The sequence below is a fragment of the Elephas maximus genome, chromosome 27 (genome assembly GCF_024166365.1).
Source record: "Elephas maximus indicus isolate mEleMax1 chromosome 27, mEleMax1 primary haplotype, whole genome shotgun sequence".
Classification (NCBI taxonomy): Eukaryota; Metazoa; Chordata; class Mammalia; order Proboscidea; family Elephantidae; genus Elephas; species Elephas maximus.
In genome coordinates this window covers 17,112,295-17,120,707 of record NC_064845.1, presented here as the reverse complement: position 1 = coordinate 17,120,707, position 8,413 = coordinate 17,112,295, and the positions used below count along the sequence as shown (strand labels likewise).

General features: G+C 41.0%; 1 non-coding gene across 1 annotated transcript; it reads left to right on the top strand.

Annotated features, from left to right (window-relative positions):
• The first annotated feature begins 7,979 nt into the window (after positions 1–7,979).
• LOC126068532 (U6 spliceosomal RNA) lies at positions 7,980–8,086 on the top strand. Its single transcript, XR_007515728.1, has one exon. It is a non-coding gene; the product is annotated as a U6 spliceosomal RNA (small nuclear RNA).
• The last annotated feature ends 327 nt before the right edge of the window (positions 8,087–8,413 follow it).

The following is an 8,413-nucleotide window of genomic DNA, read 5'->3' as shown; positions in this document are numbered from 1 at the left end:
GCAACGTTTTACCTTTTTTTTTTTTTGATTAGCTGGAGTACAATATGTCGGAGTGGGACGGTAAAAATTGCAAAAAAATAGAAATACAAGATTAGGCTTCAGAACCACCACAATTTACTAGGCAAAGAATTCAAGGTAAGTAACTCAACTTCTTCGAGTTCCATTTTTATCAGCTGAAAATTTTATTCATCCAACCAGGGGTGGATTATTCAATAGGCTAGGTAAGGACAGTGCTTACCTTGCTTACCAGATCATCTGTAGTGAACAATTTCACATTTTTTCACCACATCAAAATGTTTACCTCTAGGTAAGGCAGGCATTTGTCTCTCTCCCAAAACCACAGCACCTTCCTACAAAATGAAAACCTCTTTTCAAATTTATAATCCCTGACAGGGGCAGATGACCCAGTAAGCAAAGTAAGCGCAGGCTTAGTTACTAATTTATAGTTGTTAACCCACGTGACATTGTTTCACTATACATGATCTGACATGCAAGGTTAGCTCTTGGGGGAAGATTGAGGAGAAGGCCAACTGAGAGAGAAAGCCTTCCCCTGCAGCTGACACCCTGAATTTGGACTTTTAGCCTACTTAACTGTAAAGAAATAAATTTCATTTGTTAAAGCCTTCTACTGGTAGTTTTCTGTTATAGCAGCACTAAATGACCAAGACAGTCACCATTGGTGGACAGATTTCACCTGAGTTTCCAGACTAAGACAGACTAGGAAGAAGAACCTGGCAGTCTACTCGTGAAAAAATTGGCCAGTGAAAACCTTATGAATATGCATATATATATACACACATATATGTTCGTGTGTGTGTGTGATTATCAACATATGTAATATATAAATACACACATATGTGTGTATGCTTCTAGTTAGCACATTTTTAATATTTTAATAAACTTTTTACTCTACATGGAAGTTAACTTGTGGAAATCCCAGTTATATTATTGTAGGTACATATCTGCCTCTTTGCATTGCACATGTAGACAGGCCATGCCTCAAACTTCCTGGCAGCCGTGAAACTGCTAGAATGAGACCTATCCCCTGGCATCAGCCATTCCATGGATGCAATGTTCATCTGTGATGAAGCCGGACACACGAGACACACAGTGTTGACAAAGTGAAAGCCATTATTATCTATAGAAAGCAAACAGTAAACAGTAACAACAGATTCCCAAAGGAGAACCACTTACCCTACCCCGAATTACCCACATCTATTCTCATGGGTATTCTCATATTGGAAACCCTGGTGGCATAGTGGTTAAGTGGTATGGCTGCTAACCAAGTGGTCAGCAGTTCAAATCCATCAGGTACTCCTTGGAAACTCCATGGTACAGTTCTACTCTGTCCTATACGGTTGCTATGAGTCGGAATCGACTCGACTGCAGTGGGTTTTTTGGTTTTTTCTCACGTTGCTGGGCAGGCACACTGTGTTCACGTCACCACAGCCTCTGGCTACCACCACACTGTGGGAGGTGGGAGGCTTGCGTGGCTCCTGAGGCTTCTGCTCTGCCACTGGGCCTCACTTGCTGGCTGGAAGACCCCTGCACAGGATCTCCCAAGCCTCTGCCACTGGGCCGTTCTATGCTTCTGCTGCCGACTCCTTCCTGCGCTGCCTAGGCCTGCAGGGCTCTCTTGTTGCCACGCTACCTGGGACCCGATGCCTGGCAGGGGGAAGTGAGCAACCCCTGCACAGGTACAGTCAGCCCTCTGCCCTGCACAGGCAAGTGTTACAGCTCTTTTAACTCCACTGCCAAGCCTCCTGCTCAAAGGCACTCAGCTTTCGCTCCACTGATGGGAAGGCTCACCACTGCTGATTCACGCTGCCTTCAGCATTTGCTCTTTCTTCTGAGTCTAGGAGGTTTTCAATGCAGGGACCCAGGGTCTTCAGTCCAAAGGATGTGCTCTGCTCCAGACTCTTCTTGATGATAGTGAGGTCCCCCAAACCTCCATGGGATTAGTCCACAGGATGACAAATTGAACCAATCCCCTAGGTAGGCCACAGTCACCTTATTTGCATAGTCATAGTAAACTGCCCAATCCTTGCAAGAGTTTTACACATCTTATTTGCATAGTCTCATTTTGTGAAAATGACAAGACCATGGCAAGAAAGGCCACATAAAAAGTAATACGCTGCCGCACAATAATCAGCCCCCAACATACATGGACTCAGAAACGTGTGCTCACATGTGCTTACTTGAGAGTAAGTTCATGGTAGATAGGGATTGTTCAAGCTCACTTCAGATGCAGTTCATGTCTCTGACCCATGTAATACTAAGATTCCTGCATTGAGACTTTGGATTTGAAATAAAACAAAACACGGTGATTATAAAGACAAAGATATGGTATTTGAGTTACTTCAATTCTGCCATTCTATATGACAACTTGGAGTTTTTGCTTATGTTTACATTTAAAACAGTGAAACAGAATGTAAACTGCAAGGTGTAATGTATTTGCATTTGGTAAGTGCAGACTTCAGTGTACACACACACACACACGTCTATTTACTCATTCATTCATTTATTTCTCTCACTTTACCATTATTACAGAAGTGGTATTGAAATATACGGGGCAGGGTGGTACTGGTCTGCTCCAGATATCAGATATGTTCAATACAGCAAGGCTTTAATACAGGCCTAGTGAACGCACTGGATGAATGAATAATAAACTCAAAATGCAAATAAAAATGTCACAACATATGATCTAATCCTCATTTGAAGTAAATAAGTCATGTACCTTTGAAGGAAATCATTTTAAAATATTCAGAGAGATTCCATCAGATGACAGGATCTCCAAGGCAGGGAGAAGACGCCACACATACAAACACCACTGGGAAGTAGCATCTGAATAATTTTCTTTCTTTTCCTATAGTCAGGTAATGTTTGTTATGAAGTTGTTATGAAGCTATGAATTCACATGTTTGTGAATTCTCCTGTTTGTCTCTAAACTAAGGAAAACATACAAATACACATACTCACATACACTCTTGCAGATTTTTATACCAAGGCTCCAGTCCCAGGCTGATGACTGATTAAGATTTTGATACCACTTATATTTTCCATTTTGGAAGCAACTATGAAGTTAACTTTCCTGGAAAAAAATTTGGTCAATTCTTCCTTTTCTCGAAATAAAGAGGAAATCTGAACACTGGTATTTAAATTAACAATGTGAAGAGCCACGGTGGGTAGATTCAACACTGCAAGCTACACCCTCCATACAAAACCCCCCAGATAAATCTTACTCAATTGAAACAGTCTCTAAGGCAAATTGGAGCCCTGGTAGTGCAGTGGTTAAGAGCTCTGCAGTTCAAATTTACCAGCCATTCTTTGGAAACCCTATGGGGCACTTCTACTCTGTCCTATAGGGTCACTATGAGTTGGAATCGACTCAAGGGCAACGGGTACCGGTCTAAGGCAAATTACTGGCTTTCATTTCATCTTCTTGAAACACGTGTCGTATGAACTTTAATTGCCTTTTCTTCCCTTAAGGACTACTGCGGAGGTGAAGTTGCGTTGTATACAGATCACGGAACTGATTCATTCAGTTCTCTTCCACAGTTTCTTTAGCAGTTGTTATTTACCTACAGGAGCAAGCTCACAGTGAATGCTGCCTTCAAATCTAGGACCAGATACCATTGCTCAGGGGGTCAAAACTAACACCTTGAGTTTTGTACAGTGACTTCCAAGCCATTACCCCACACAGGGACCATATCCCCTTCATTCATAAAACAGTGTGGACACTTAACTTTCAACTGTGAGAGAGAACACAGCAGGCCTCAAACCCCAGCCTTGCTGAATTAAGTACTGATTTGAAGAACAATAAGTTAGGTAGCGTTTGTTTTGGCCTGGGAGGGGATTTCTTCAATTGGTAACCCACTGTGTCCCAAACACTGAATTATGGAATGGTTTGTTTTGTTTAGATCTGCTTTATTCTCTAAGAAACACAAGCAGCACTTTTTTATGTAAACTTAAATGTGCTCACAGTTCTTCTGGTACAATTGAAATATGTTTTCAGTATTTCCTCCAGAAATTCACATGGAGTCTACAATGATTTGCACAGCTTGAGTTTCTTTTTTTTTTATTGACATAGAATTAACTTTGCTGACTTGATAAAACAAAACTAAATTAAACCAGAATTACATTAATTTTGTTGGGGGAGAAAAAAAATAGCTGCTTCAGCTAAGATAGTCTTCGTGGAAACATCCAATTTATGCTTTATTTAACTCTGTGGAGTTTCTCTCTCATTTAAGACCAAGTACACTGCTTCATTTGGATTTTTTGTTTACTTATTAGCTTGGCAAAGAAGTAGTTTTGCTGATATTTTTCTTTCCTTTTTAGGAATTCAATCCTTCCAAAATATAAAGACCATTGAGCTGGCTAGGGCAAACAGTAAAAAACAGACAGCTTGTAGCATAGGTGAAGGTCTAATACCTTCCATTTGCATCTAAATGCAAAAAATTCTTATAAATATATAATCAATAGTAAGAATAAAGAATCCATTTCCTTTTCTTAATAGAGCATTTCTGTCTGAAGCCACTTAGAATCTTGCTCCACGACTCTACCTCATAACTAATCAAACAGGAGGTTTTTCTCACTTCTCATTCTTCCATTCTTAGAGACCATTTCATGGAAAAAGTACAAGACTTATCCACCTGTTCCCTGGCAACCATATCAGATATACACTGTTACAAACAATGTTGTATACCAACCACAAAATACCAGAGGCATACAACAGTTGTCTATTGCTCATGTGTCTGGGGTGGTTGGCTAGGTGGCCCTGCTGATCTTGGCTGGGTACATTCATGTATCTTAAGGTTCACTAGCTGTCAACTAACCTAGGCTGAGAGGTGTTGTGACGCAGCTCTGTTCTATCTTAGCCCAGAGTATTAGTTTTCTACTGCTGTCACAGAAAATTACCACAAATTTGGGGGTTTAACACAACACAAATTTATTATGTCACTATTCTGTAGGTCAGAAGTCCAGTGTAATTTAGCTTGTTTCTCTGCTCCTGACTTCACAAGACTGAAATCAAGGTGTCAGCCGACTGCGTTCTTACATGGAGGCTCTGGGAAGAATACATGTCCAAGCTTATTCAGGTTGTTAGCAGATTCTATTTCCTCAGGGTTTTTTTTTTTTTTTTTTTTATAACACTGAGGTCCCTGTTTCCTTGCTGGCTGGTAGCTGGGGGCCGCCTGTAACTCCTAGAGATTTCCATCTGGTCCTTGCCCATGGGGCTCTACATGTCAGGGCCACCAATGGTACATTGACTTCTTCTTGTGCTCACAACCTTCCCCTTCTGCCCTCTCTTCTGCCTCCTTTTCTGAACATCTGACTCCAGCCTGAGAAAACTTCTCTGCTATTGAGGACTCAAGTAATTAGTACAGGCCCATCCACATAAAAAAAATAAAAATAATTTTTATTTTATTTTATTTATTTTTTTCAGGATAATCTCCCTATTTTAAGGTCTGTAACCTTAATTAGATCTGAAAAATTCCTTTTGCCATGTTTCACAACATATTCAGAGGTTCCAGAGATGAGGGTGTAGACATCTTTGGGGGGTCATTCCATCTGCCACACCCAGGCGTGGTGTCTTGGCAATGGCAAGGGCACAAGACAGGGCAAGCCCACTCACTCATGCACTTTCCAAGCTGCTGCTTGCATCACATTTGTTACCATCCCACTGGTCAAATCAAGTCACCGGTCAAGCCCTGCATCAGAGTGGGAGGGCACTACACAGTTACAGGGCAAAGGATGTGGATACAGAGAAAAACAAAGAATTGTGATCTACCACAGCTTCCTAAGAACAGCAGAGTGGTGAAGGCATTGGCCATGTTAATCATCCAGCTCGGAGCACTATGTAGTAGACAGAAGGAGTACATACATGGTTTCACAGCCTACAGGTGGTCCAGAATGCAGAACCAACTGTACAATTACCACCAGCCTTAACACACTGTAAGTGACTATTGTCAAAGACCACGTCTTCTTCATCCCTAGGACTCCTAATGCCTAGAATATAGCAGGGGCTCGATAATAAAAATAATAATTATGGCTAATATTCTATGGTAGGCACTGTATTAAGCAGTGAACACATGAAAATCATAACAATGCAATGAAGCAGATATTATATTTCCTGCACATACACATTTCATAGATGATACAATAGAGGCAAAATGACATTATGGAATTTGTCCAAGGTCACACAACTAGTAACTAGAGCCAGGATACGTTCACGGAAAGTCAACGAATATTTGATAAAAAGCAGGAAGTCTGAGAGTCTCAAAATTCTTTTAAGGAATAGGATTAAGTATGGATCAAGTTTCAGAAAATAGTTCTCAATGAGAGCTTTGATTTTGAAAACACTTACTCCAACATTTATACCACTGAGCAACAGCCATGTATATCATAGATCAATTCCATTAATGTATTGAGTTCAGTTGTTTACTGAATGCCTACTATGTGCAAAGCTCAATGCCAGGGGTTTCGAAGATATATCATTGTCTTCAAGATCACAAAACTACTATATTAGAAGCTCTAAGCACAGCGGTGGGTGCGGGGGAGTTGTTCAGTAAGTGGGGGTTGGCTGGATAAAACATACACACAAAATTAATATCAACATAGTCGTCCCTTGGTATCCACGGGGGATTGGTTCCAGGACTCCCATGGATATCAAAATCTGCACATGCGCAAGTCCCTTATATAAAATGGCATAGTATTTGCATACAACCTGGGCACATCCTCCTGTATACTTTAAATCATCTCTAGATGTGTAAATGCTATGTAAATAGTTGTCATCCAGTACCGTATTGCTTAGGGTATAATGGCAAGGCATGAGGCAAACAATGGTAAAACAGGGAGTGCTAGAGAGAGACTGGGGATCTATGAAATGGTGGGAGGCTACAGCAGGGTATGCCTACATACCTCACTTCATTCAGGGTGGTGCTCTGCAGGCAGCAAATTCAAGTTTTGCTTTTAGGAACTTTCTTTTTTTAGTATTTTTCATCCTCGGTTGGTTGAATCCATGGATGCAGAACCCGCAGATGTTGAGAGCTGACTGTACTATAAGTGCAAGACGTGTGAAAGTGACTAAAGCTCGAGGGCTGGTGAGATCAAGGACATTTTCATAAATAAGGTGAAACTTGAACATGGACATAAAGGAGGGATGGGAAATAGGACTTCATCCCAAAGACAATGTGTTTCAAGACCTGTGATCCCTTTGTGTTTCACTGCTCTTCTTTCCTTTGAAACATTTATAATCATGACTTACTGAAGTCTTGGACATACAATGAGAAATGACATACCTGGCTCTCATGGAAAGTTTATTCTAGTGGAGAGAGAGAGACAATAAGTGAAATAAAAATAAATAAATGTAGCAAATACTTACAGATTGTGCTAAGTGCTATAAAAGAAATTCACAGGATTCAATGAGAAAGGACACAAGGACTGGCGGGATGTTATTTTAGATGATGGCATTACCCAGGCCTCTGTGAGAGGGTCCTTTTATCTGAGACCTTAAATATGAGTAGGTGGCATCCATGGGGATTGCTGAGCACTCTGGTTAAGTGCTTGGCTGCTAACCAAAATATTAGCAGTTTGAATCCACCAGCTGCTCGTTGGAAACCTTACTGGGCAATTCTACTCTATCCTATCGCTATGAGTCAGAAATGACTTCATAGCAACGGGTTTGGTTTTTTGGTTTTCCAGGCAAAGAAACAGCAACTACTTAGATCTGGAGATGGGGAAGAGCCAGGAATGTTTTAGACACTGTCTGAAGGTGTTTTGGATAGTATAGGAAGTGAGGGGGAGAGTGGTTCCCAATGACACCAGAGAGGTGGGCAGGAGACAGACCAGGTTGGGCCTTTTGCCCATGGGAAGAAGTTTTGGTTTAGAAGTAAATAATTAATGTGATTTTATTTATATTTAAAGATCTCTCTTGCTGCTATCTAGGGAATGGATTTTCACAAAGCAAGAACAGAGTTGGGGTGCTTGCTTCAGCAGCCCATATACTGAAATTGAAATGATGCAGAGAAGACTAGCATGGCCCCTGCACAAGGATGATGTACAAATTCATGAAGCATTCCATATCAAAAAAAAAACAAAGTTGGGAGTCCAGGTAGAAAACTGCTGTTCTGATGAGAAATCAATGTAGAACAGACCAGGATAATGGCAGTGGAGGTGGGGAGGAATGGACGGACATATTTGGGATGTATTTTAGTAATCGAATCAGTTATCTTTGTTAATGAGTCAGACAGGTAGGGCGAGAGAGGGAAAGAAAGGGGAAATTCTAAGATGACGCTTAGGTATTACCAGTACAACACTGTTAAACCACTCTTACTGCTAGTGCTGGTTTGATCTTTTGCCTCTCACCTTTGAGTCGGCTTTGGCGCGTAGACATCAGCCCTGTTCCTTTAAACCA